This window comes from Myotis yumanensis, unplaced genomic scaffold (assembly GCF_028538775.1).
Source record: "Myotis yumanensis isolate MYYU_CA2020_CCGP unplaced genomic scaffold, mMyoYum1.0.hap1 SCAF_17, whole genome shotgun sequence".
Lineage (NCBI taxonomy): Eukaryota > Metazoa > Chordata > Mammalia > Chiroptera > Vespertilionidae > Myotis > Myotis yumanensis.
Window position 1 is genome coordinate 10919203 of NW_027223768.1, and position 26606 is coordinate 10945808.

Below are 26606 nucleotides of genomic sequence, written 5' to 3' on the forward strand. Positions count from 1 at the left end.
GCCAGCTCTCATGTCACCTGGCTTTTTGCTCTGCCCCGATGCAGACTTTCCATAGGCACTGTCCACACCTGGGCCCCATTCCTCCCTTCCAGGAGACACTGCAGTGCGGCACGTAGAACACAGACACGGGAACATTAACGCCCGAGCTCAAACCTGCAGCCCTTACTGACTCCCACGTGCTTCTCAATTTCTCTGCCTCAGTTTTCTAACAACGTTGATGAGCAGTAAATGAGTCAATCCTTATAAGGTGCTGGCGAGGAAGTTCTCGAACTAGATTCTCAAGTTTGAACTAATTCCCATCCTGGGGACCTTTTGAACCTGACCCTGCACTGAGCTAGGGAACAGATCCTGTCTTCCACGGCGACACACTTGAATGTCAGCCTTCACTGCTTTAGCCCAAGTGAGTAGCTCTCAATGAGGCACAGTGGGCACAGGCGGATGGGGTCTTGCAGCATTAAAATTGGTTCATGATGGGCCCAACCTCAGAGCTGATACTGGGCTCCACGGGGCAGCCCCAGCGGGCTTGGTGGGTGCTGCAGGATGAGGCTGGAAGGAGAGGCTGGTCTTGTTCAGGTGGGCCTGGGGTACCTGTTGAACAATGCGCCTGCTTAATTTGGGTGAAGAGAAATGACGGGCCAATCTGGAGCAGCCATGGCCCAGCTTTGGAGAGAGCAAATGTGGTTCCACAAGCAGAAAGGAAAGACCCAACCCTCCACGATGAAGGTCACAAGACCCTTGTGGTCCCTGCTGTGCCGGGTCATCCGTCTTGCTTGAGCTAATTCGGATGAGCTTTGGACTTTGAGGTGTGTGCTAAAGCCTATCAGGTTAAAAACCTACCTGACCCTTTGGAGCAGGTTAATATTAACTGTGGGTTGTTGAAATTAGAAGCCAAACGAGGCGTGGACGGGGCTAAATCAAACCAAGGGGGAGTTTGCATCTTTCTGCAGCCACTGAGATCCTTATAGGCCAGGAGCTCAAAGTTGTGGGTGAGCCATGGGTGGGGCAACAGTCGAAGGGACGGACGGGAGACGCCCGAAGAAAATGCCCTTGTTTTTTCTTCCAGTCAGTGCCCTCCCCTCCAAAGCTGTGCTCACTATTCTGATGCCATCACCAAGGATTAGCGTTACTTGATTTAGAACTTTACACTATTAGGATCAATCAAGTGATTATTTAGGTATGCGCATCTTCTTTCACTCAACAAAATGCTTTTGAGATTCTTCTATATCGTTGCTTGCTTGAAGTACTTTACTCGTTTTTATTGCTTAGTATTATTGTATTAATATAACACATATTTGTTTGTCCATTCCCCTTTTGGTTGGCATTATTAGGCTTGTTTCCAGTTTGGGGCGTGATTATGAATAGAACTGCTAAGAACATTCTTCCTGTGAACATGTTTTCATTTCCCTTGGGAGCTGCCCAGGAGGAAAACAGCTTTGCAACAGAGTCAGTGTTCTGTTTTTTCCTCCATCACTGATCATTTATCCCCCCAATACCCTCTTCCATCTTCCCTCCTCCCCTGCACCCTATTGTCCGTGTCCATGGCAGGGAAGAAAAACTTCTCCAAAGTAGCACTGGAGTAAAAGCTCTCCAAAATGGTTGTACCATTTAGTTTATTTATTTACTTATTTTTAAAAAGTTAAATAGATTTTTAGAGAGAAAAATGACAGGAAGAAAGAGCGAGGGGGGAGGGAAAGAGATAGGGAGAAAGATTATATATATGTACAGATTTGTTGTTCCACTTATTTATGCATTCATGGGTTGACTCTTGTATGTACCCTGACTGGGTATCGAACCCACAACCTTGGCATATGGGGAAGATGCTCTAACAAATGGAGCCACCTGGCCAGGGCGTGGTTGAACCATTTTAAATTCCCACCCCCAGAGTCTGAAAGTTTCAGTTATTTCACTTTACTTAAGTTTCATTCTCTTAGCTCATGGTCACTACTTAGGACAGTTCTAAGAACCATAATATTGGTTCTTACAAACAGATTTCTGAGGGTTCTGTCCCCAGGAGATGCTTTCTACTTGAATGCCCTTGATAGGAAAAGGGTTTCCACGCCTTGGCACCTTAGATCCGGCATGGAAAATCAGGAAGATGCTCAAGGGGCAATGAGGGAGGACGGTACAGCTCAACACACCATGCAGGACCAAACCCAACAACCAATTGGATGACAGGTGTTCAAGCCAGATCACCCTCACATCACGAGTGGCTGTGTAACAAGTCACTATCCCATCCCTGAGTAATCAGAGAATTTATTTGCAGTCTATTAGCGAATCGTTCCCACACTGAGCACAGATCTTTACTAAATTTCCCAAGTGACATTTAAGTCTCTGTTCTCCATTATGAAACAGTGATGAATTGCCATGCTCAGAACCTCCCAGGAGAGCTTAACTTCATTTGTTTAAGATTGCAGCTGATTTCTGAGATCCCTACAACAAGATATGAAGTAAATATCATAAGCTGTGACGTAAATGCTATAGAAGATGCGGTCTTTGTAGGCAAGATAACGACACTGCACGCCGGCTGCACAGAATTTAGCCAGTCACATCACTTCTCTCCGGGTCACTCAAAACCAGAGTGGGAACAAGAATTCCTATTTCTATCCACCTACCTGCTGGAGTGGGAGTGATTCAAACGAGGCGCAGCTGCATGGAATCGTGGCTCTCCACATCCAACCAAGAGCTCGATTGTGTGACTTAACTACTTCAGATCTGAGTTTCCATCCCTGTGAAGTGAAGATAAAAGATGAATGCCTTACAGGTAGTTATGAGAATTAGGTAATATATGTAGGCATCTATCACAGTGGGTGCTCAGTAAATGAGGCCTCAAGACTAAGCAGGCGACTTGTTTGAATTATTCAAGCGTACGTATCGTCAGACACATGGCAGCTTTCTCCACAGGTGGCACATTCACTCTGCTGACAGCCAACCTTTGTTGAATCAGGCAGCATGTCCTGCTGATTAAAGCTCACACAGTGACATCAACAGCTCCTGGGCTGTGATTTGTAACCCAGTTTCAGCCTCCCAGGTGTCCCTGGTCCTCCAGTCATACGGATTCACCCGGCTCTTCAATATCATGTAGCAAATAAACTGGCTCTAGCCCTGGTACCGTGGGAAATTCTTGTCCCTCGCCTCTACGTTCCCATGATCCTCAGAGGACCAACACTGCCTTTAGGTGCTTCCTGGGTTCCAGCTTCTGCTGAATTCTTGATCTCCATGGTGTCTGGCCTCCTGCAGTTTTCCTTTTTTCACTCTTCATTGACCAAAATGTAGAACACATCCCTTTTTCTCTTCCATCAAGGTTAGTTCCTTTGATCCCTTATCACATCCAAACAATCAGGTTGTTCTGTTATTTTTTTTATCTGAATACGAGGTTTTATTCTAGTGTCCACCTGTATTTCTGCTCCTTTATTTTCCCGCTCTTCTTGAATAGAGTGGCTTCTGATATTCTTATTCTCTTAAACTTACACTTAGTTTATGTGAGTGCAAGCTGTGACCAATTATCTGCTCAAGCCTGTTCATGTGTGAATATATACATATAAAAACACATTTTAAAAAATCGTACACCTTTATATTACAGCTAGGACATTATATTGATTTTTATACTAATGGTCATAGATAGGTTGTATTATCTATGAATTTTATGTTAGGAGGATAAAGAGGACACTCTATAAAAATGATAAAGAGAGGGCGCTGGGTCTGATGGTGTTAAGAACCAGTGCTGTGGGTGCCTAGGGGTGAATCGGAGCCGCATCTCTCCATCCCAATGGTTTCTGTTTTTGCTGCAACCACTCTCGCTAGAGCAGGGGGTGGAATTCGAACCCTGCAGTCCAGAGCGAGCTCTGAGCTCCGGGTAGGATCCTCCTGTTGTGAGAACAAAGTATTCGCACGCCAGCCGCTTCGCCCTCTTTCCACTAGGTGCCAGCAGCAGCCCAGGAGACTGGATGGCTATGCTGTGCTGCTCTGGGATTTTCTGAAAACAGCACAAGGACAGCTGCTCCGGCTTCAAGCACACTGCAGTCCTTTTGGCTGCTGACCGCCTCCTGACCGCTTGGTTCCCTACCTGTCTGTTTTCAGAACAACAACAGGGTATCCAGTGAGATCCAGATCATTACCATGAGACGGGTCCCAGCTCCTGCACTGGGGAACTCGCTGACCCACCCACGTGCCCACCCTCCCACGCACAGACTAATCTGCTGGAGACTGAGCATAAATGTCTACCTTTCATTCAACATGTCATCACTGCCTTCACTCGGTCTTGAGAGCACCTGCACAAAAGCCAGGGCCTGGAGCTCAGCCACGGGAAACAGTGAACCTCTGATTCCTTCTAACTCCTGGAAAACTGTCCTCAACCTTAAGTACATCATGTTTTCAGGGAGAGATTTCTAGCTTCATGCATCCCCGTCAGGTAGCAGTCCCGGGGTGATCCTGGATGGCCAGGAAACTGGACCAAATGTGGCGGCCCTGAGGGTTAAGGTGACGTGGAGGACAGGCGGATTCTCGGCTGGGTCTGCTGCTGCTCTGCCTGTACCCACCAGGGGAAACACCCAGGTGGGGTGTGGTGTTCTCTCTCCCCCACTCCTGAAGTTCTCTGTATCTGGTACAGGAGAGAAAGGATACATTTATCAAGCTCTCTTGCTCTCTAGGCTGGATAGCTCCTTGCTTCCTTATTTTCCAACTATAACTTCTGGAGGGCTCATGGATACAGGTTGTCACACACTTTGAAAAGCCTATTTTCACTGTAACAAAAATTAATGGGTAGGCATTTCCACCTCTGAGTTTTGAGCAGTTGTTTTTTATTTTCCTGGATGCCACCTGCCTGTCTTGGGCCTGCTAGGTAGGTAGTGAGGCTGGGTGGCAGGTGGTCAGAGCCGAGGGCTCATGTGCAGAGCCAAGCAAGCTGGTGGCCACTGGAACCCCAGTCTCAGGAGGCTGAGCCACACATGCAACTCGCCTCCATTTTGCACTGGCACCTCTGGTCTCTACTTCGTGATGGGCCGGCCTTGTTTCCATGTCTACTTTCTCCTTTCCTCCAGCCCCTGGTCCACAACACCTTGCTCCAGTAAGTCTGTTTGTCCCAGGTGATCTCTTGCACCATGTCTTATGGCTTGTTCTCCTAACTTGTTTGTAAAATCTTTCCTTCTTCCTAGCATTGCTTCTGGTCCGTGTTTTCCCCTCCTCTGAGTCTGGGTCTGGTTGTGGAGCCTTCTCTCACGTTTTGCTCCATGAAGTCTTGGCTGCAGGCAGCAGTGAAGTGGAGGAGGGCTTCCGAGGAATTTTCAGCCTCGCTGACTCGCTAAAGCAGGCTCTGCGCTGACAAAGATCAGTTGACTTCCCAGGTCTCTTGATATTACAATCCTAGCTTGAGGTTCCTCCTCCTCTGCCATTGGACAGAACCTCAGTAGAAACCTCTGGGCAGCACTGGCCCAGCGGAACAGGGCCTACCTGGCCTGCTGCTCTCACGGAGCCTTAGGCCAGAAGCACAAACGAGCACTTGGTGCTCACAAATGGTCTGCTTCACCAAGAGACTTCACAGATGTGGGGCTCAAAGCCTCAGATCATAACCAAGTGTCAGGGGCTGAGGCTCTGTTCCTATAAATTCCATAGAGACTTGGACCATGTGGGAAGGTTACAGCCATTGTCAACAGCCAACAGAATCCTCTCCCTGCTACTTCCTAGCCTTGGCAAGTGACCCAGCTTCTTTGAGTCTTGACTTCGGCATCTTCAACAGAAGAGTAATTGTTTGTATCTTAAAGGGACTTTTATGAGGATTAAAGAGGATAAAGTGTGCAGATCATCTCATATAGCATCTGGTATATGAAAGGTCTTCACTGGTGGTGCCTGTTCTTCCCTGGTTGGATGTCACACTGCATTGGGTCCTTAGCAGGATGGTGCCTCATGCTCCCAACCTTTCCTAAATGTTCGCTTCTCTCTTCGCATCAACGCCTCTCTAAGCGGGGTTCTGTTCCCTCACAGTTGTTCCTAGAACTGATGAAGCCATTCAGCCTAAGTTGAAATTCAATAAGCATTACTATCACGTTATTTTATCAGACATGGTGGGCGGCACACAAGTTCATCCTTCATCCCCTCTCCAATTTCTTCCTTGCTAGTAGAGCCCTGATTTTTTTCAGCTGTCCACTCTCTTCCACATAGCCATGTGTTTATGCCCAACTCGGACACTGACGGAAAGAGCCCCATAGTTTTGAAAGCTGGTGCTGCCAAAGAACCAAGACTCACAAACATGCAGGTGAGAGCTTGGGCTCTAGAGCCAGGCTGGCTACATTTCAATTCTCCCTCTCTCTCTTCCTGGATGGACGGTCTTGGTCAGATTACTGGACCCCTCTGTACTTTGGTTTCCTCATCTGCAGAATGGCTATAATAAGAGCAGTTACCTTAAAAGATTGTAAAGATTAAATAAATGAGAAAATGTGGGTATGAGTTATGAGTGGCCAGCACTAAGTTGAAAAACAATGAACATTAGCTATTGTTCTAGAAAACGAAAAGCCTCTAGGCCTGAGGGAGGCAATAATTCTACCGTCAAAGTGACCAGATCAGTGAGAGTTTAACGTTTTAAACACTGAAAGTCACCCTTAACTTTGTTTACAAAGATTTTTCCAAAAGAGATGTCTGTAATCATTATTTCTACTTCCTCCTCTACTTCCCCCGGCTTTTCCTTCCACTTGGCTGTTCACACTAACCATGCTTCATCTGGCTATAGTGCTGGAGAAATGACAGAATTGTGTTGCTATGAGAGGAAAGTCAACTAAACCGAGGACAGTGAGATCAGCATCACAAGGGGGCGTGTTTAATCTCCCCTCCTCATCCCTTTCTGCTTCCCCTTTTTTCTGTTGCACATCTGTGCTGTTCTGTCATCTATATATTTCTTATAGATGCACTGTGAGCTCATCTCTGAATCCCTACGGCACCCACACCACTGCCTGGAGCAGAATAGTGTCTGCTGAATAAACGATGGAGACCTTTTCCTTAAGGATCCATTATTGCCCCTGGGAGCCAGTCTGCAAGGTTTATTTTGGTGGAAACGACAAAAGATGCCTAGCTAACGTGACTGAAGCACGTCCATTTTCTCCCCAGAAGGCAAAAAGGTGAAGAGGGAAGGAGACTTGAGAAGGCAGACATCTGGCTTTTCTTCCCGACTGTCTCTGGTTCTACCTTCTGGAGAATGAACCCACAGTTCCCTGCCTTTATTTTTGTTTATCATAGAAAAAACAAGACTAAGCTTAAGGTGGGTCAGGACCCCACATACCAAATAAACAAGGAATCAGAACTAGAATGCTTGGTATTTGGGTGGGGGGTGAGGAGACTAAGAGATCCTATGCTTACCTTTTTTTCTTTTTCTTAATTATGAAAATCACAGCTTCTGTCTTCTTCCCAATAACGATTTATGAGATTATCCCAGTGGTTGCTTGCTGGAGCTCTGCAGAGAGAAAAATTAGCTTTATAAGCGGATACAGTGTCCACAGTGCCATATGAAAATGAATGTAAGGACCACCGCAAGGCGACAGGCCCCAAAGCCAGAGCCCTGATGAATGAATGGAACCACATGATAAGGTTCTCCAGAGAGTGGGGCAAAAGGAACCGATTGTCTTCCTGAAATATACCAGCAAGAATGCAGGCCTTAATTAACGAAGCCCAAGGTTGATTTTTCTTGCTGCCTTTTTCTCTGAGAGACAAAAATAATAAGAAATGAATGAGGCTGAAAGCAAATGAGAACCATATTGGGAAAGCAAAGCATAGTCAAACTTATGGCTGAGCCAGTTGCAAAGAGCTAAAGTTCTTTAATCATCTCACTGGAGATGTAGCCAAAAAAATGCAATTTGAAACACACACACACACACACACACACACACACATTTCCACACTACACCCTCCTCCTTTTTCGATGTAGATGAATCAAGATGGTGGAGACAGGACATGATGAGAACCATTTGTGCTCTCCACCTACTTTATAAAAGGCTTTGGCAATCGGTAATCTTTGCTGCCATGGTGTGGGGAATCCATCTTTCAATTCTCATTCTTTAAACATCCATTGTATATTTTGCATGGGCCACAAGGAGCCAATAAGCAGCTGGAATAGGCAATTTGTTGGCACTATGCTAAGATGGCAACCTATTTGAAATCCAGATCCTTCTAATAGATGGTTTTTCTAGGAGAAGGTGAACCAGTGTTTGGCCTGAAAGAACATGACTACATCTGAAGGTGGGAATAGGATGGGAAATGACAACTTTATTTGAATTAAGACAGACTATTATTAGCTAATGAATTGATGAAAGACACAAGAGATCTCTCCCTTGCGTTGGGGTTAGCCAGGCCGATTTAATCTGGAGGAAGATTGGCTGGGGGTGGTGTGATTGTAGAATGGTTCAATATCCACTGTACCTCACTCCACCTCACAGTATCTCAGAGTTTGTTTAAGGCTTAAAAAATTACTATTATGATTGTTAACATAGAGACAGAAGATATACCTATCTGACTTTATGAAAGTGGGCTGGGTGAGATATGAGCTTTTAGTTAAGCCTAACTTTGATTGATACTAAATAGATCTGGTGTATTGCAGGAACATTTTTACCCTACTTATGATGTTTCCATTTGTTAAAGGGAGCTCATTTAGTGCAACTCCTGGCCTTTTCTGGAGGGATCTTGTTCCTCATTGGGGTCTAGCGTTGGTAGGTCTACTTGGCCAACAGCCAGCCACATCCTCCCACCTGGCCTCTGTTAGAAACAAAGGATATTTTTGTCTCCAGATGCCAGTGCTTTGTTTTGTTAATTTGTACAGAACATGGTCAGGGAAGAGGGATATATATATATATATATATATATATATATATATATCCCTCATACACCCCAACAATGTTTAAGTGTCAAAAAATCTGAATAGAGAACTAGGAAATTTTAGTTCTAATCCTGGCTCTGTCTTTCCTTGGGTGTTTGAAGTTGGGGAGATACCTAATCTTTTATTGCTTCAGTTTCCTTGAATGTAAAACTAGTTCAAAAAATCATTACCCTACAATTACATGTGTCACTCTGACTTATGTTGATATATTATAGTGTATGCCAGAGACTTTTTTGCAGCCAGAGCAGCTTCCAGGGCTCTGTAAAGGCAGACTCTGAGGAATCTGTTAGTTACCTAAGAGTTGGCTGATCTGAGAGAAGATATTACGACCAATGATGTGATCTATCAGAGTGAGGGGCCTAGGTTTGGGCACAGTGTGGCAAGGTTTATGCCAGGAGTTCCTCCAGACACAAGCACCCAGGCACCAGTGTTTGTGCTTTGGAGAATGATGGCTGGATGAGGAAATGTGAGCTCAAAATGTGAGTTTTAATTTTTGCATGGAGAACTATAGTCATCTGGGTAAGGCCATCACAACATCAGAAGTTAAGAGTAGTTGTCATGCCCAGCCGGTGTGGCTCAGTGGTTGAGCATTGACCTATGAACCAGAAGGTCACAGTACGATTCCTGGTCAGGGCATAAGCCCAGGTTGTGGGCTCGATCCCCAGTGTGGGGCGTGCAGAAGGCATCCAATCAATGACTTCCTCTTATCATTGATGTTTCTATCTCTCTCCTTCTCCCTTCCTCTCTGAAATCAATAAAAATATGTGTATTTTTAAAAAGAGTAGTTCTCATTTCATGAAGGGCCAATGGTGATTGTGGTGGGTGTTCAGATCTCTCTCTAGAACAGCAGTTCTCGACCTGTGGGTCATGACCCCTTTGGCGGTCGAATGACCCTTTCACAGGGGTCGCCTAAGACCATCTGGCATATCAGATATTTACATTATGATTCATAACAGTAGCAACATTACAGTTATGAAGTAGCAACGAAAATAATTTTATGGTTGGGTTACAACATGAGGAGCTGTATTTAAAGGGCCAGAAGGTTGAGAACCACTGCGTCTAGAAGATAATTATAAACCTTCCAACTGTGTAAGCTCTGGGACAATCTGAGACTGTGGGTGAGATGCTGGGGGCGGGGATTAAAAAATGATGTCCAGGATTCCCTGAAGATCTAACCCCCGAGGCTTCATTCAACCAGGACAATGATTTTGTTTCCTGATCCTTGTTCAGATGAAGAATCCTTTCTTCCTACAAGGCCACAAGCGATGTGGAAACCAGTGGTGCTGGCTGGCCATGTGTTTAGGGGACAGCAGAGATGTAAGAGCAAAGGATATCCTTCTTCCTACACTGCCCACCCTTTCCCCAGTACATGGGGTCTTCCAGCATTCCTCTCCCTGTCCCTACCCTGTCCAACGTCTGGAGTCACAGAGGCTAATGAGCAAACATCTGTAGTGAGCACAGAAAAACAGCACATCTCTCAGATCTTTTAAGGGGCCTGCACCTTGAAAGTTTAACATTCCTACTTGCTTACCAGGGCAGGAGGCCATCTCAGCCTATGCTGCCTCCTCATCCTATTAAAGGGAAGGACAGCTCTGTTGCCTCCTGCAGTCTGGTTCTTTATGGACACTTGTAAAGAAGTGATGGGAAAGATATTCAATGGTTTATAAATATCGGTGCACTTTTGTGCGGGAGGAAATGGAGTTTGGGATAAAGTGTTGTAAAAAACATGAGCTTTTGTTTTATTATTTTAATTACATTTATTGTTACACAGGAACAAGATAGTCACATGGTTTGTAATTCAAAGGTACAAATGTTATCCTGGATAAATTCTTCTCTTCAATCCCAAGATGTATGTTTTAGAGACATACAAATCCTGGCTTTACTGATGAATATCAGGGTGGCCTTGGGTAGGTAACTTAATCTCTCTGGTCTTATATAGTGGGGTAGTAATATATATATCACAAGGTTGTTGTGATTAAATGAGATGATATGTATAAAGTACTTGGCATAATATTGACATTTGATTACCATAAATGACAACAGACTCAGGTGGACAAAAGAGTACCTGTCTTTATTTTTCCTGTTTTCAGTCTAACTTTCTATCTTGAGTCCTCATTCAAATGGATACAGAAAAGATTGTGTAATTATTTTGGGGTAAACCCAGTTAAATTCGGTGATTTCTCAGCCATTACAGGTTATAACCTAGTCACAGTCAAGATTTCCTTCTCCCTCTTTCTCCTTCTCCCTAGTCTTTGTTACAGTAGGGACAGGGCTGTCCAACCAGTCTGGTGCTGTCACTCACACTTGCCAGGTTGGTGCTGCGGGCTGGGCTGGGGGTAGGGGCTGATCACCTACTTCTCAGCCTTGGTTTGCCTCAGTGCCCTGATGACCCGCTGCTTCAGATGCCCCTAGTCCTGTTTCCATCCAAGAAACTGTCCCCCACACCAGCAGTCCTCGGGGATGCAGCAACATCCTCCTAGAACATCAGCGGTCCTGCTTGTGGGCTGTACACTTCTGGTGTGTTTCCTTGGGCTGGTCCCAGGGCCCCATGGGCTTGCTTCTCCCAGATTTCTGACTCAGGGGCCTTGGGTATTTTCAGATGGCCATCTGCACCCCTCTGGGACACAGGAAACTCAGGGTGTCCTCTGGCTCCATTATGTGATGCCATCATTTCTACCCCACTGCTGGTACATAACAATGGGTCATGCTTGCGGTCTCTCTGACCTTCATGCAAGTAGCAAGACACGGGTCCTCTTCAATCTCAGATCCCCTGATTTAAAAGGGTTCCTTTGGGTGCTCCTACCGGACACATCTGTGATGTGACCTTGGGGAGGGGCCAGTTTGGAAGGATACGCAGCATCGAATTCTCTTGTTTTGTCGTCAGCACTCCTTTCTACGCAGCTTGGATGGCTTCATCTGTTGGCTCGGCAGTGGAGGAGGATGTGGATGTAGGTGAGGCAGGAAAAAATGGGTGCTGCCTGCACCCATTTCTTGCACATATTTTTTGTCTTATGTCTGGATAATTCCTTCTGAAGCCAAGGAGCTTGGTATTCTTGCTCCCTGTTCCTGCAGTGTTTGGATTATAGGAGGGTACAGATGACTGATGTATGTGAGGATATGTGTGGGGGGATGTGCCATTACTACTACACGTTACCCCATACTCAGTTTTCTATCTCTGCCTGTGCTGCTGCTTGGTCTCTGCTCCAGTGAGGAGCACGCCATCCGGTAACCCTGAAGAGGAGGAGTGGTTTGTTCCAAAAAGGCATCTGTGGATTAAGAAGAAGAGCACTGGCCTTGACATGAGGTGACCTGTGCAGAGTCCAGACTCTGGCTCTTCATTGCTAGGTGATCTTGAGCACTTAATCCCTTTGAGCCAAGGTTTTCTCATTTCAAATTTGGAACAGGGATCAAAATAGTACCTTTCTCTCAAAAGCTGCTACAAAAATTGTCAGGTACTGTTTCTGAAAGTGGTTTAGTGTCTGCAAAGCCCATTAAAATCTCAACTATAATTTTCCCAAATCCTCCACCCAGCTAAATGATCTTACTGTTGAAGGTCATGCAAATAACGTGGGAAGGGAATAGTCAGCTGTTCTCCCAGACACCCTAATAAGATTATTCAAGTGATTATAGATGCTGAAATGAAAGCTGGTGATGAGGCCAACATGCATAGGTAATTTACAAGGAGAATAGGGTTTAAAGCGATATCCAATAGGGTTCCAATAATAACAGCAGACCCTTAGAGAAACTTAGCTGTAATCTGATATTTGAAAATATAATTATATACCTGTTATGGACTTAATTTCATCCTCCCTAAATTCATGCGTTGAACTCCCTAACCCTCAATGTGATGGTATTTGGCGATGCGGCCTTTGGGAGATAATAGGTTTAGATGAAGTCATGAGGTGGGAATGAGTGCCCGTATAAGAGACATCAGAGAGCACGCGCCTCCCTCTCACCCCCCCCTCCCCGCCCCTCCTGGCCATGTGAGGACACAGTGAGAGGCCAGCCCTCTATAATCTAGGAAGAGAGATCTCAACAGAAACTGACCCTGCTGGCACCTTGATCTCGGATTCCAGACTCCAGAACTGTGGGGAAATAGACTTCTGTTGTTTAAGGCCCCCAGTCTATGGTATTTTGTTATAGCTGAACAGGCTGTACCCTTATAAACTCTACTTCTCCATGGTTGGCTCCTCTGATCTGCCTGAGGCAAAATCTGTTTAATAGAGCTTTCTGTCTCCTACATTGGAAAGGCAAGCAAACATTTATCAACATCTGTAAACATTTTCATTCCATCCACCAGGGAGCTAAAATCCATCAAATACCACACCTTTATGCTCTTTCAAATCCACCTTCAACCAATACAGCTATTTCTAGAAAGAATGTGGATAAGCTTCTGCCAGTTTTCAAATGTGCATCTGGCAAAGGGGTATTTTTCTTCTAATTTTGTGAGAAACCCAACCAGTTCCTGTCTCATCATGTCTAGTAAGTCATTGATTCTTTGAAAACAGCAGCACTATAATTCTTGGTTTTGAAGGATATCCTAATCAGACCTATCTGGGTTTTCCAGTGGCTCAGTTGTCATTCTGTGACTTAGTAGCTGTGTGACTTGAGTTTTTACATAACCTCACCCAATTTTCTCGTCCATAAAGTAGGGAATGTGCCTACCGCACTGGGTCACTGTGAGTATTAAAGAGAGTGTGGGAAAATACTTAGCACATTGCTTGATTCCAAGTACACTCACATATGGAAGGGATCATGAACTCACCCCAAAGAAAATGGTACCCCAGAGAAGTTAAGCAGTGTAGAATGGAGCCCCAGAGGCGTGTCCCGACCTCAGACGGAGCTGTTAGTGAAAGGGAGAGCCCAGGCACGGAGGCTCAGAGCCTGTGCAGACACAGACCTGGGCATGATGGGAACATAGCTGCTCCCCGGGAGCACAGAGGAGCTCAGGGGTGCTCAAGGACTAGTGGACCGTGAGTCAAGGAGATAAACAAGAGCTTGGCTTGAGGTCTTGAACCAGCTCTCGTTAAAAGGTCACTCAAATTGAAGAGGGAGGCGTCTTCATATCAGGACTCTGCATTCCAAAGCTTGGGGTCTCTCTCCTGACCTGTATATGCCCCAGGGCCCAATTCTGGGCACCCAAATGACTGGGGCATGGTCATGCAGAAGGGAAATAGAGACAGGCTCCTGGTAATGTGTGTGTGTGAGAGAGAGACTAGGGCGCTGAGTCCACACCCAAGGCCTTGAGAACAAAAAGCAGGGAAACTATGGCACAAACACTAACCAAGTCCTAGAGCAGGAGAGGTACCCTGAAATGAGGAGAGGAGTAGGAGGGGAGTAGGAGCAGCTCAAGAATTCGAATAGCAGGACCCTGGCCATAGCCAAGGCAGCACTACAGTCCTAGGCTTTCTGAAAGGTCAGCGGGAGCAGGGAAGATGCGTATGCAGGGCTGGTTCATACACAGGTCAGGGGCTGAAATGTCATTTCTGTAGCCATCCTTATGCTGCTCCTCCCAGGAAAATGCCTTCTCATTTTGGTTCCTTTATAAAATGTGTCCTGCACATTATAGGGATTAAATCTTTGCGGACATGAATGGGAAGTCATTCTCCAGGGGGTGGGGTGGGAAGGGATTCGCCTGGGGCCTCCATGGAAGATCTGTTTCACCTTAAATTACATTCAGAACAATGAGTGATTTTTAGAATGCATTTCATGGGAGCAGGACACTCATTTTAGTGTCCTGGACATGGTCCAGAACATCGAAGTCTAACTTCTCCATTTCATATGTTCATGTTTCTAACATTGCCCAGAAAGGTCATTTCCAGGTTACCATGGATTGTGAGGCAGGAAATAACTCATTCTCGGCCCACCACCAACTCCTTCTGTGGTTCTGGGTCCCTGAGCAGCTATCACCTGACTCTGCTCTCAGTTACTCCGTCTGGGAAATGGGAATAATAAACTCCCTCGAAAACATAAAGATGAATTAGAGATGATACTTTCCAATAATTTGCCAGCTAGGTAAGAGAATACTGCATATTTTTTAGATGTTTGCAGGGGTGAAATTGCACACATGGAAGGGCCATCTTCTTTCCTCTGTAATTGAGAAGAATTATAGAACTTAAACCGGGCAATTCATTGTTCTTATGCTTGAGAGGGTGTGGCTAGTCATCTTAAAAAGTGGTCCTTCCCAGCTCACATCAAAAGGGGGTAAATAAGTGGAAGCAGTTGGTTTTAGAAGGGGGCTGTAAAATCCTCAATAAAATAGCTCACTAAACCGTAGTCTTGGTTTTGCTCAAATCTCCACACCAGGGTCTTGGTCTGCTGAGTAGTTTTAGAGTAACACCCGGTACCAGCACCACTTTGGGGTCCAACAGGCCTTATAAAACCCTCTCACTTGCGTACAAGCCTGCTCCTGCTCATCATGCAGGAAAACCACCCACTGTGTGCTCTCCTGGGTAGTCCAGAGCTCTGCCGAGTTGCAGATAACCTAGTCTTGGAAAAGCCTAGCTAAGGGCCTGGTGCATTGTGGGTTCTCCGTGATATCTGTCAAATGAATGAACGAATGAATGAAGAATGTGCCTGCTCCATGCACCTGAAGGTTGGGACAGCTCCACTTGCTCTCCCTGGACTGCATCCTCAAGAGACACTTGGTGGGTGCCCAGAGCCGGAGAGGGACCCTCAAATATAATACTAACACTTATTTAGCACTTGTACAATGTACCAGGTATGATTGTAAGCATTTTTATATATTTTAACTAAATATTCACAGCAATGCTCTGAGGTATGTTCTCTTATTATTAGTCCCACTTTATAGATGAGGTCAATGAGGCCCAAAGGAGATTTGTAACTTGCCTAATGGTTGGGGTGCTGGGGGAGGTGATCTGAATACAGTCTTCCTCAGGACCCCGCCCCTTTAACCACTCAATCACAGTGCACATTGACCCAGAGCTCCTACAGGAGGAGCAGACTCCTGGAGAAGGCGTGACTGCACCATGCCGCTGTCCTCTCTGATCAGCTGCCCCCACTAAGCTTCATGACACCCCAGGGTAAGCCGGGCCTGGGATTTCTGTTTCTAACGGGGATACTGTGACGAAGAGCAAGCAGGTGTCTCATTCGACGTCACTGAGCTCAGTGTGGCAGAGCAGTGGTGAGAAAGCAAGTTCTCTGGCCTTTGTCATGTAGCTCAGATCTCCGCAGTGCAGCCATCTGCACCAGAGATGCCCACCTAGGACACCTCCCAGCCCCACCCTCAACAGGCAGCTTTGCCCAAAGGTGGCAATGGCTGCCACACTTGGTGACCTAATGATAAAATGGTAACACCTGCTAGGAGTGAGAGACTGCAGGGTAAAAAGCCAGAATGGAAGAAACTTAAAGAACATTGAACCCACCACTGCATTTTGCAAATGCAGAAACTGATGCAGGTTGCTCAAGGTCCCAGACCACTTGGTAGCAGTGGGGGAAGTGGGGCTCAGGTCTCTCGACAGGACGCCTCATGTACTTTTGCTGCTCTGCCATCCTGTGCTAGGCAGTGGCAACGGACCGGACCAAGAGCTTCTCCTGACTGCCCTTAGAGCCTTTCTGGCTGTAAAGAGACCCTGCAGGTCTATGTGCAGCCCACTCGCTGCACCCTTGTGGCTGTCAGTGCACGAAGGCAAGCCCTGCCACTCGGGGTCAGGCACCCAGCCTTGGCGACCCCTCCCACCCCCAGGCCTGTGTATAAAAATGATCCTCCGTAAGCCATCCATCCTGACCATCCCCCTCCCACTCCTCGCCCCAAACTTAATTAATCATGTTTGCATCTGGATCCAGACAAGACAATAGCAGGGATGTGTTTTTGGTTAGGAACTGAAGCTGCATTCGCAAAGGAATGTTGATTAGTTAGTGGTCGGTATCATTTTTCATGCCTTTTTAAGTTACAAAAAATTTTAATATCAAAGCATTTCTCCCTGCACCGCACAGATCTATTTCTCATAAGTGCATTCTGCTGGCATAATTTTCTTTTCCTTCCTGCGGGCTCTGTTTATGAGATGATCCATCAGGTTGTCTCAGAGCCTCCATCCAGCCCTTCAGCAACCGGAGGCGTCCCAGGTGAGCTGTGAGCTGTAGTCCACAGCCTCTGCCCACGTGGAAGGACAAAGGCAGGTTAGGTCAGGGTTGATCAGGAGATGACGGTTGTCTACTGCAGGGGCAGCAAGCTCTCCTTGGAGCAGGTCCTGGCCAGGCGGAGCCCTCATTATCAATGCTACTGCTCTTAAGAAAAGGATGAACCCTTAAAGGGAAGAAAATGCTCAAAACCTACTCTAGACGTATAGATATTTTAAAAAAGTGTTTATTGACTTTTAGAAAATATTTTTATTGACTTCAGAGAGGAAGGGAGAGGGAAAGAGATAGAAGTATCAATGATGAGAGAAAATCATTGATTGGCTGCCTCCTGCACACGCCCTACTGGGGATGGAGCCGGCACCCCAGGCATGTGCCTTTGACTGGAATCAAACCCAGGACTTTTCAGTCTGCAGGCCAACGCTCTATCTACTGACCAAAACCAGCTAGGGCTGTTTATTGATTGTTTTTTAGGGAGAGGGTGAGAAATATCAATGAGAGAGAATCATCGATTGGCTACTTCTGCACACCCCTTACTGGGGATGGAGGCTGCAACCTGGGCATGTGCCCTGACTGGGAATCAGACCTCTCGGTGCACGTGATGATGCTCAACCCACTGAGCCATATTGGCCAGGGTTAGACCTATAGATTTTGAGGTCCATCTGAATACCTCAATTCAAACTTCAGTTCTACAGCAGGAAAATATCTTCAATCTGGGAGAGTCTCTTACTGCAGGAAGCACGTCTTAATGTGTACAACATGTCCTGTGCGCAGAACCTGTCAAGCTGCAGATGATAAGTCGGGGCAGTAAGTAATGTTGGAAATCTGTGGTGGGGCCCGAAATCTGTCTGCCCTACCAGCCCTCAAGCTGACTTCCTTTTCGGACAAAGGGGATGGAGGAGTCAGGGAAGACAGTGAGGTGCCTCTTCCTTGGGTCCAGTGGCCTTTTCTGCTCAGTTCCAAACCTAACTTAGGCACTAAGAGAATAGCTGTGACAGGACTGACCAGGACTGGCCACAAGAACGAGATGTTCTAAGATGCTCCATCACTCATAGCACAGCCTCCAGGCATCTCAGACATCATTAGCATCTATCATAGGGTCACGGATCCCTCAACACCACTGGCTCCAGCGGATGGGAGAGGCTGGTTACTGGAAAGGACCACTGCAGGGAAGTCAGGAATTCAGTATGTGTTTGGGGCACATTGGTCCCCAAAGCACTTTGTGTTTGCTATTTGAATAGATCAGATAAATGCCCCAGGTAACTGCTCTTACTACTGACTTTGGTCAAGAAGGGAGATTGTGGGTTAGGATGCTGAAGCTGGTGACTGCCCTAGAGACCGGGAGCACTCCTGGACAACTAAATAGAAAATTTACATTCCCAGAAACCAACCAACTAATTCGATCAATCATTATTGATTTGGAAAATAAAGACAGTGCCAATTGTGTGCCAGGTATTGTCCTAGAAGCAGGCTGCATAAGTCCCATCTACTCCTAGGCCTTAAAATGGGGGTTTGGCCTGAATTAGTCTCATTCTTTATCCCTCTCTCCTAGGCCTCTTCCTAAGACATGACCTTGCGGTTGGACAGGTACTAGGGTAGATGTTTAGCTGCAGATAGACTCAGCTCTCAGAAAAATATTTACCAGGTCCATTTTTTACACTCAGAGGCACAGGTGCAGGGGCCTGCAAACTACAGCCCTGGGGTCCAATCCAGCCTGTTGCCTATTTTGGTAAATACTTTTATTGGAACAAAGCCATACTCATTCATTATAGTATTGCCTATGGCTAATTTTTGCTGCACCACCAAAGTCGAGTAGTTGAGACAGAGACTGCATGGCCCTCAAATCCCCAAATATTCACAACCAGGCCCTTTACAGAAAAAGGTTGCCCTGTTATAAAAGATTTGCCTTTTCCATGTAGAAACTCAATGATCAAATAGGAAGTATACTCAGATTTCCTGATTTCTTCTCTAAGACCCAAACCACAGACTGGCCTCCTCATTAGAAAGTTCTTTGTTTTGTCTCTAATATTATTCATCTTTGCGACTTCTGCCCCCTGGTGGAAAATGTCTAAAATATCAAATGGCCATCATAGCAAAGTGACACAGTCTTGAACTCTTTGGCCCAACACTGGAATTTAGAAACCAGGGAAGACTGCACCTCAGGCTTCACGGGGCCTGACCTGAGTTCAGAACTGTGACCCTGCTCGGGTGTTGACTTAAGGCAAAGGGTGGACCGGGAAGTACGTTTGTGTTGACTAGACGCCAACTGTGACACACAAAAATCAGCTAACTTACAGTCATTTATTTTAGAATGTAAGTCTCTCTATCTCTCTCTCCTCTATAGACAGAGGTCTGTAAAGCACGCACAAACAAAACATTTTGGATATTGTGATAATCTAAAGTGTCCTTGAGCCCTAGCCAACTTGGCTCAGTGGATAGAGCGTCAGCCTGCGGACTGGGGGGTCCCGGGTTCGATTCCAGCCAAGGGCACATGCCTGGGTTTCGGGCTTGGTCCCCAGTAGGGGGCGAGCAGGAGGCAGCCGATCAATGATTCTCTCTCATCATTGATGTTTCCATCTCTCTCTCCTTCTCCCTTCCTCTCTGAAATCAATAAAGAAATATATTTAAAAAAAATAAAAAAAAATAAAGTGTCCTTGGGGAGGAAATAAAGCATAATGAAAATATTGTTATCATCTGGATAAAAACTTAGGTATTGTTGTGGTACTTTCCAGACTTTGAGCGGGTAGACAGGGAAGAACGAAGCAGGGTGGGAGGTGTTCAGTTTCTTGCACAGGGTACCTCACCCAAGTCGCTGGAAAGTTCCTGTCTTTGACATCCTACTTACTGTTGGGGGGAACGGGTTTGTTTGGTGCCTTGGAAGGTCAGCTCATGACTAAGGCCTGGGGCCCTGCTCACAAACGGGCTGGTGGAGACTCTCCCAGGCCGCCCTCCCAGATGCTTGTGTCCTCAAATCACAGGTGAAGACGTTCCCTGTCCCCTCCGGGCCCTGTCCTTTCCTCCATTCTTGGTGAGATGCTAAGTGAGAGTTTCAGGTGGAGAATTTGCCCCCAGCAGGGGGACCGGTGGGGGCTGAAATTCAGCCCGTGTTCTGATTCCTAAGCCACGTGCCCCAGAAAGGTACGGGGTCCCCTGGAAAAGGTGCTCTTCTCTTGATGTGCACCAGAGGGGCATTGGGGGCGGTGCTGGCCCTGCTTGTGGTGGAGTCGGGTGTGGGGACGGACAGCAGATCCCCGAACCTGGGTGATGGAGGGAGACCTGTGGTCTCACCTTGTGAGCGCCCATGTTGTATTGTGGCGTTTATTGCTGCGGTTTGCCTATTCAGCCACTCTTTTCTTCACTGAACACGTGTATGAAGTCATTTAGTGGAACCTCTACCCCTGACATGTTTGTCTGAGACCAAGGCAAGAGATGAAAAAGAAAGATGACGGACAAGAGTAAGGCACATTGTCAATTTAGACATTTAAAAAAAAAAGGTTGCAAACAAAATTTAGGATTATTTCCAAACATCATGGCAGAATGGAGTTCCAGGAAAGAAAAACCAACAAACCTTTCCCAAGTGCCGTGGGCCCCACATTACGCCTGTGCTTTAACCGAAGACAGAACAATTAGCGAGGGAAGCCCTGGAATTCATCAACATCATACAACCTTTTTCACCAACGTGGGGGCCAAATGCAGTTTAATCTCTTATTTTTCAGACCCCTCCCCAACTACCCCGTGAACAGGAAACCCAGGGTCCCCATCATCACTCTGAATTGTCTGAGAATGCCAAGGGTTTACAGTTTAAACATTTAAGACCAAGAGCCTGGTTGCTTGGTGACTGATGTTCACCTTGCTGCCCCCCATGGTGCTGTGGAACGTGGGTCCTGCCCAGCTTAGAAGCTAACTTGGGTTAGGCTGCAGAACATCCTGGTGATGTTGCCCCACGTGCCTGTCCTGGTTATAAAGGTTACAAAGGTCAAGCAGGTGGTTCCAGAGAAGCTTCCAGCATCAGCCACACCTGCCGTTTCAACAGCAGACCCCTCTGCCATCGTGGCTGTTGTATTCAGATGGTGTTATGAGCCAGGCTTTCTTTTTCCTTAAGGTGATTTTATTTCTGTGGCCTAACTGTCCCTGGGCCTTGGTCGGGAGCCCCTCAGTCAGCCTCTCGGGCTTTCCTGTTTACTTATCTCGGGAAGCAGGAGTTGGCAGCCTCAGCATTTTCTCCCCCAGAAGGTGCCTGTGGGTGTTGTGCAGACGGATCAGCCTTGTCAAAGAAGGTTCTCTTGTCTCCTAAGGTCAGAACACAGTGGGCCTCCACGTTTACATAACCAAGAAAAACCTTCGGGTTACTTTCTTTTCTTCACCAGAAAATCTCAATCCTTACATGACCTGGGGTCTCTAATTCCAGACATAAGAGAAGGTAATTTTTTTTAAACCTCTGCTTTGACAGAAGCCCTGTTACACAGACTAATAGAATACTGTGGCATTTGGGTGCCTGGGCCGTTAGAGAACAACCACACTGTCCCTCCTGTCCCTTTCCCAGCCGCTTCCTAGCAATGTCATCCTTCAGAGCGGGGTTGGAACTTCACTTCCTAAATCAATCACTGTCCCTCCATATTCCGTGTGTGTTATTCCATTTAACAGATGCGGGAGCCATATAGCGGAGTTAAGTAACTTGCTTAAAACAACCCCATTGACTGAGTGGCAGGTCCAGAATTCCCAGGCAGATCTGAGTCCAGCTCTGAGCTCTGAGTCCAGCCCTGCACTGTCCGCAGGGCCAGATGTGATCGTGAAAGGCTCCAGGCTGGTGTTAAGGACCAGTGTCCTGTCACTGCCGCCAGCCCCCAACCCCCAGCCCCGCATCGCGCTGGGGGACAGTGCGGAGGGATCAGAGGGATTGTGACCTCAGGCCTGGCGGCTGAGGACACCCTCACCGGCTCGGGCTGCCGGCCACGGGAGAGAAGGCGCTGGCCAGAGAGCCCAGAGAGGATCCCCCGCAAGAAATATATCGCGTGCTGACACTTTTATGACCTGGGCCCGCTTACAGAACACAGGCCGGTGCGCAGCTCCGAGTTCCCTGCCCAGCTTGAGCTCACATGCGCGCCCCGGCTGCCACTTGGAGTCAGGAAAGCCCATATATTTCCCTCCCCAGATCGGCCTAGTGACTCTCGTCAGGTGCAGAAAGCCAATAAATCACCAGCCAAGTCTCCGTGTATCTATCAGTCAGGAGGCTTGTCATCTTCCCGCCTTGATCCACATGAAAGCCGCCAGCAGCGAGCAGGGCGGGGCTGGCCGGTTGAGCAGGCGGATCTGGCCACACGGCCGAGGACACCTGGTGGGAGCGGGCGGGGGCGCCCCGATGTTCGCAGCTCTGAGGGGCCCGCAGATTTACACCCCTCCCTTCTGCACGCGCTTCCTCTCGCTTTGAAGTCCCGCGGCTCCGGGTTGGGGGTGGGGAGGCAAGGCCTCCGGCCTGGGGGTTTTAATATTCCCACCCCTGCTCCACTGCGGCTACTTTGGGGAGGGGCGGGGAGGGGGGGGGATGAAAGCTGTGAAGGAAGTTCGGGCGACCTCCCAGCCACACACAGGGAGGCGGGCGCTTTGACATCTCGCTGCCCTGTCTTGACAGCCCCGCCTGGCCTCCTGAGCCTGGCCGAGCAGCTTGGCAGAAAACAAGTTGAAACAGGAGTGGGGCCTTGGGTGCCAGGTCCTCTGGGCAGAGGGCCCTCTAGGGCAAGTCCTTTTCCCGAGCTCAGCTTCTTCCAGAAAGCAGTGTCCTGCTGTGGACCGGGTGGACCGAGATTCAAACCCCATCTCTGCCATTTCCATCTTTGGGGCTTTAGTAAACATACTGATGCTCCCTCCTATCCCCTCCCGTGTACATGGGCACACAAGCCCTTCCTCACAGTTAAATGAGACAACCGGCCACGTTGCTTAGCCCGGTGTCATAGGTGGTAAAACTCTGAAAAGCTGATAGTTGCATTGTTATGGAGCCCATGGTGCCGTCAAGCCATGGGTCCTGGTGCTGACCCCTCCCACCCAGCCGGGTGGCCTGTCAGGCACCTGGGACCCCCAGGTCTCATGCTGGCATGTACCATGAGGATCCCAGGGCTACAGGTGTGGGAAGTCTGAGTGCTGTGTCTTCCTTCAGAGGCACGGGGAGGGCTCCTACCTCCCATCACACTCCGGGAAGGGGCACCAGGGTACTGGGTAGGACACTCTAGGCCTCCCACTGAGAACCTGAGATTTCCAAGGTCATAGGAACTTCTCTTGGTCCCACCATCAGCCTTTCCCCCACCACAGCCATGCCAACCTATTCTGGTACCATGCAGAGGAGTGAAAGCAGGAAGTCCCTTTAACAGGCTCCATTTCCTTTTTTAATATTGCACTCAACAGTTTTAAAAAATATATATATATATTTTTATTGATTTCAGACAGGAAGGGAGAGTGGGGGAGAGAGAGAGAAACATTAATGATGAGAGATTCATTGGTCAGCTGTCTCTTACACGTCCCCCACTGAGGACAGAGCCCATTACCCGAGCATGTGCCCTGACTGGGAATCAAACTGACCTTGTGGTTCATAGGTTGATGCTCAACCACTGCGCCACAACGGCCAGGCGCACTCAACAGTTTTTGACTATCTCCTATGTGAAAGGCATCAAGAGCCTGTCATATAACCTCTCTGGTGCCTCAGTCTTTTAGTTGCAAAATGAGGGTACAGGAATACCAGTGTTTTTCAATAGCGAGCTATTGGCATCTGGGGCCAGGACTATCCTATGTTGGCAGAACAACCCTGCTTTAAGTGGTAGAATGAGAACAAGAGGAGCCAGTGACCTTAAGAGTGGCTGCCTACTGTCTTGCTTATTGAGACTCCATTTTTGGTCTCTGTGCCTTCCCTACCTCCTCTATGAGAATGAAGACTCCTTAAGTTCACTTTAATCTTTTATATATCCCAATTCTTCTCTCCAGCTCTCTGTTCCTGCAATCTGTCACACACACACACACACACACACACACACCAGAGCTAGGGTTGCCAGATTTACCAAATCAAACTACAGAATGCTCAGTGATATTTGAGTTTCCTATAAACAATGATTTAAAAAAAACATATTGCATAGGACCATGCTTGTACTAAAAAGGTGATTTCTTGTTTATAGGAAACTCAGATTAGATTGGATGTCCTGTATTTTACCCGACAACTTTAAGCAGAACCCAAGGTATTCCAGTGCCAGCCCCCACAGCCCCCCAGCCAACCTTCAAGTCCATCAGCACTGACAGCCAGAGAGGGCAGGGCTCCTCTGTACAGACATGGGAGGAGACCCCAGAATGCAGAAGTCTTTGTCCCAAGGGCAATTCTCAGTCTAGCTGAGAATATAGAAACCACAACAGGCAGCTCATGTGGACTCTCAAGCCAGCACCCTCTGGAAGTCCCGCCAGACCTTCCTCTCCTGCCCCTCGACGTTCACTCATTGAACTCCCCTCCAGACCCTCCCTTTCATATTCTCTCAGCTGCCTTCCCTTCCGTCCTCAATTGGTCCATTTTCTCAACAGTTTTATCCGAGGGACTGTGGCTTCCTGATCCTCCTGACTTGGCTTCCTGTTTCCATTCCTGATTTTGAGCGTCCACCATCCACAGTGAAACCAGGGTGATCCTGCTTTCTTTGGAGATAACAGATTTCCTCTGATGACCAGAGTAATCTACATGGATTATACAAATTATCAGACAACTCTGCAGGAATAAAGGGAAAAAGTCCAATCTTCCTTGGTTACTTCTGCACTCAGGTTTGTGCCAGGTTCTCCTTTTCTATGCATTATGATCCAGACTCCAACACTGTGCAAAGACCCCTGTGATCTGGCTCCACCTGCCTGAAACAGTCCAGCTCAAACCTCAAGCTCCAGCTACACAGCAGTCTTCCAGCTCCCGACACAAAGAGCCAGGCCCTTTGTCTAGGCCTTTGCAAAGCCTTTTCATTTTCTTCCTGGAAGTTGTTTCTTCCACTACATATTAGCAAACTCCTATTTGTACTTCAGAACCCACTTTCAATGTTACTGGACATTAGCTTCCCAAGGCAGACTTAGAAACATTCTCTGTAGTGCTCCTAGTCATCTATGCTTTCATAGATCTTATAAATACCTTTCTTGTGGATTAAAAAAAAAAGTGTGTCAAAATGCTTTATTTACACACATATCATCCCATCTGAACTGTGAGGCCCCTAAGAGTAGAGACCATCTATTTCTGAAGCCATGTAAAATGCCTGACACAATTAGGAGCTCAATAAAATGAGTTGACCATTAAATTACTTAATTAACGGAGCTCTTTCCTTTCCCACATGCTTCAGGCATTCCACCGATAGCCTCATACAAATTGTTCTACCAATTAAATGCTTATTTAAATGCTGTTATTACTTAATACTTGCCAATCCAACAGATTATAAATATTTGTAACCTTCCACAGTAGCTATTTTAGGGCCAGACATAAATATTTATTGAATGACTGAATAATCTTCCCACAGAACTAGTAGAGGCTACAGCTCACAGCAGATGGTTAAAGGTCCCAGTTAGGAATTCAGAGGTCTGAGTTCCAGTCTCCCTTTTCTGAGTTACCATGGCTCACTGGGTCTTAGTATTCTTGCCTATAAAATATGGGGGCGGGTCCAGGTGATCTTCAAAGGGCAATAAACTTATAAGTAATCTTACCAGCTGTGATTGGAACATGCTAGTGATGATGGCTGGCATTCATTAATTACGTGCCGTAAACGAAAGCTCTCATTTCATCCCCTGAAAACCCTACTGAATGACTCCTATTGGCCCTGTTTAAAAAGTGATGGAATTAGAGCACATAGACATGAAATGCCTCTCTCAAGATTCATCAGTAAGGGACAGAGCTGGGTGTGAACTCAGTAGATCTGATTTCAATCCTGGGATCTTGAACAGATTATCTCTGAAATCCCATTTCAGCCAAACATCCCCCCAGGTCTCTAAACTCATTAACACAAAAGCAAAGGTTGCCAGCCTCCACGCCTCTGTATTACACACCAGGGTGCCTAAGGTCTGGACTGCTGATAGAGGGTTTCAGAGGTTACATAGCATGCAGGGTGGGAGGAAGTTGGACCTGGGAGAGACAAAGCTTGAAAACGAACCCCAGCTCCATGGCATGCCAGCTGTGGGAACCTCAGCCCCCAAACTCAGTGAGTCTCAGTGTGCTCCTCTCTAAAATGGTAACGCTTCTAGTGGTGCCTTCTCCTCCTGCCCCACAGCATTGTTCCCAGGATCAAAAGAACAAGGGTATGTGAGAGTGCTTTGTAAATTTAAAGTGCCATACAAATATGAGTTATTATTATTTCCAGCTGGGGTTGTCTGGGACTACTTCAATGAGGGCATTATAAATGATTGATAAGACTTTATGTGGTATTTGTGCTTTAAGGGGGAACAAGTCTTAAGTCAAATGACTGACTCTCTCGTAAGGAATGTTGGTTGCAGCATCCTAGACAGAGGGATTTGGGCAAGTGGATAGGGGTTGGGCCCAAGTCCAAAATACCGGTCGGCTTAACTTAGATCCCAGGGTTAGGAATTTCTATTAAATATTGATTATTCCTTAGTTATTCATTGAACAAGTCAAAGAAAATCAGTACTGATATTAGCAAATTTTTATTTGAAT

General features: G+C 46.9%; 1 protein-coding gene across 8 annotated transcripts in view; it reads right to left on the reverse strand.

The window, feature by feature from the left end:
- HAO2 (hydroxyacid oxidase 2) overlaps positions 1 to 26606 on the reverse strand; it is a 156675-nt gene that overhangs the window by 20682 nt on the left and 109387 nt on the right. For all 8 annotated transcript variants that reach the window (XM_070397037.1, XM_070397040.1, XM_070397038.1 and 5 more), the window contains 2 exons: positions 7342 to 7435; positions 2613 to 2726 (listed from right to left, as the gene is read on the reverse strand). The gene's annotated coding sequence lies outside the window, so the exon portion shown is untranslated. The remainder of the gene's footprint in view (positions 1 to 2612; positions 2727 to 7341; positions 7436 to 26606) is intronic.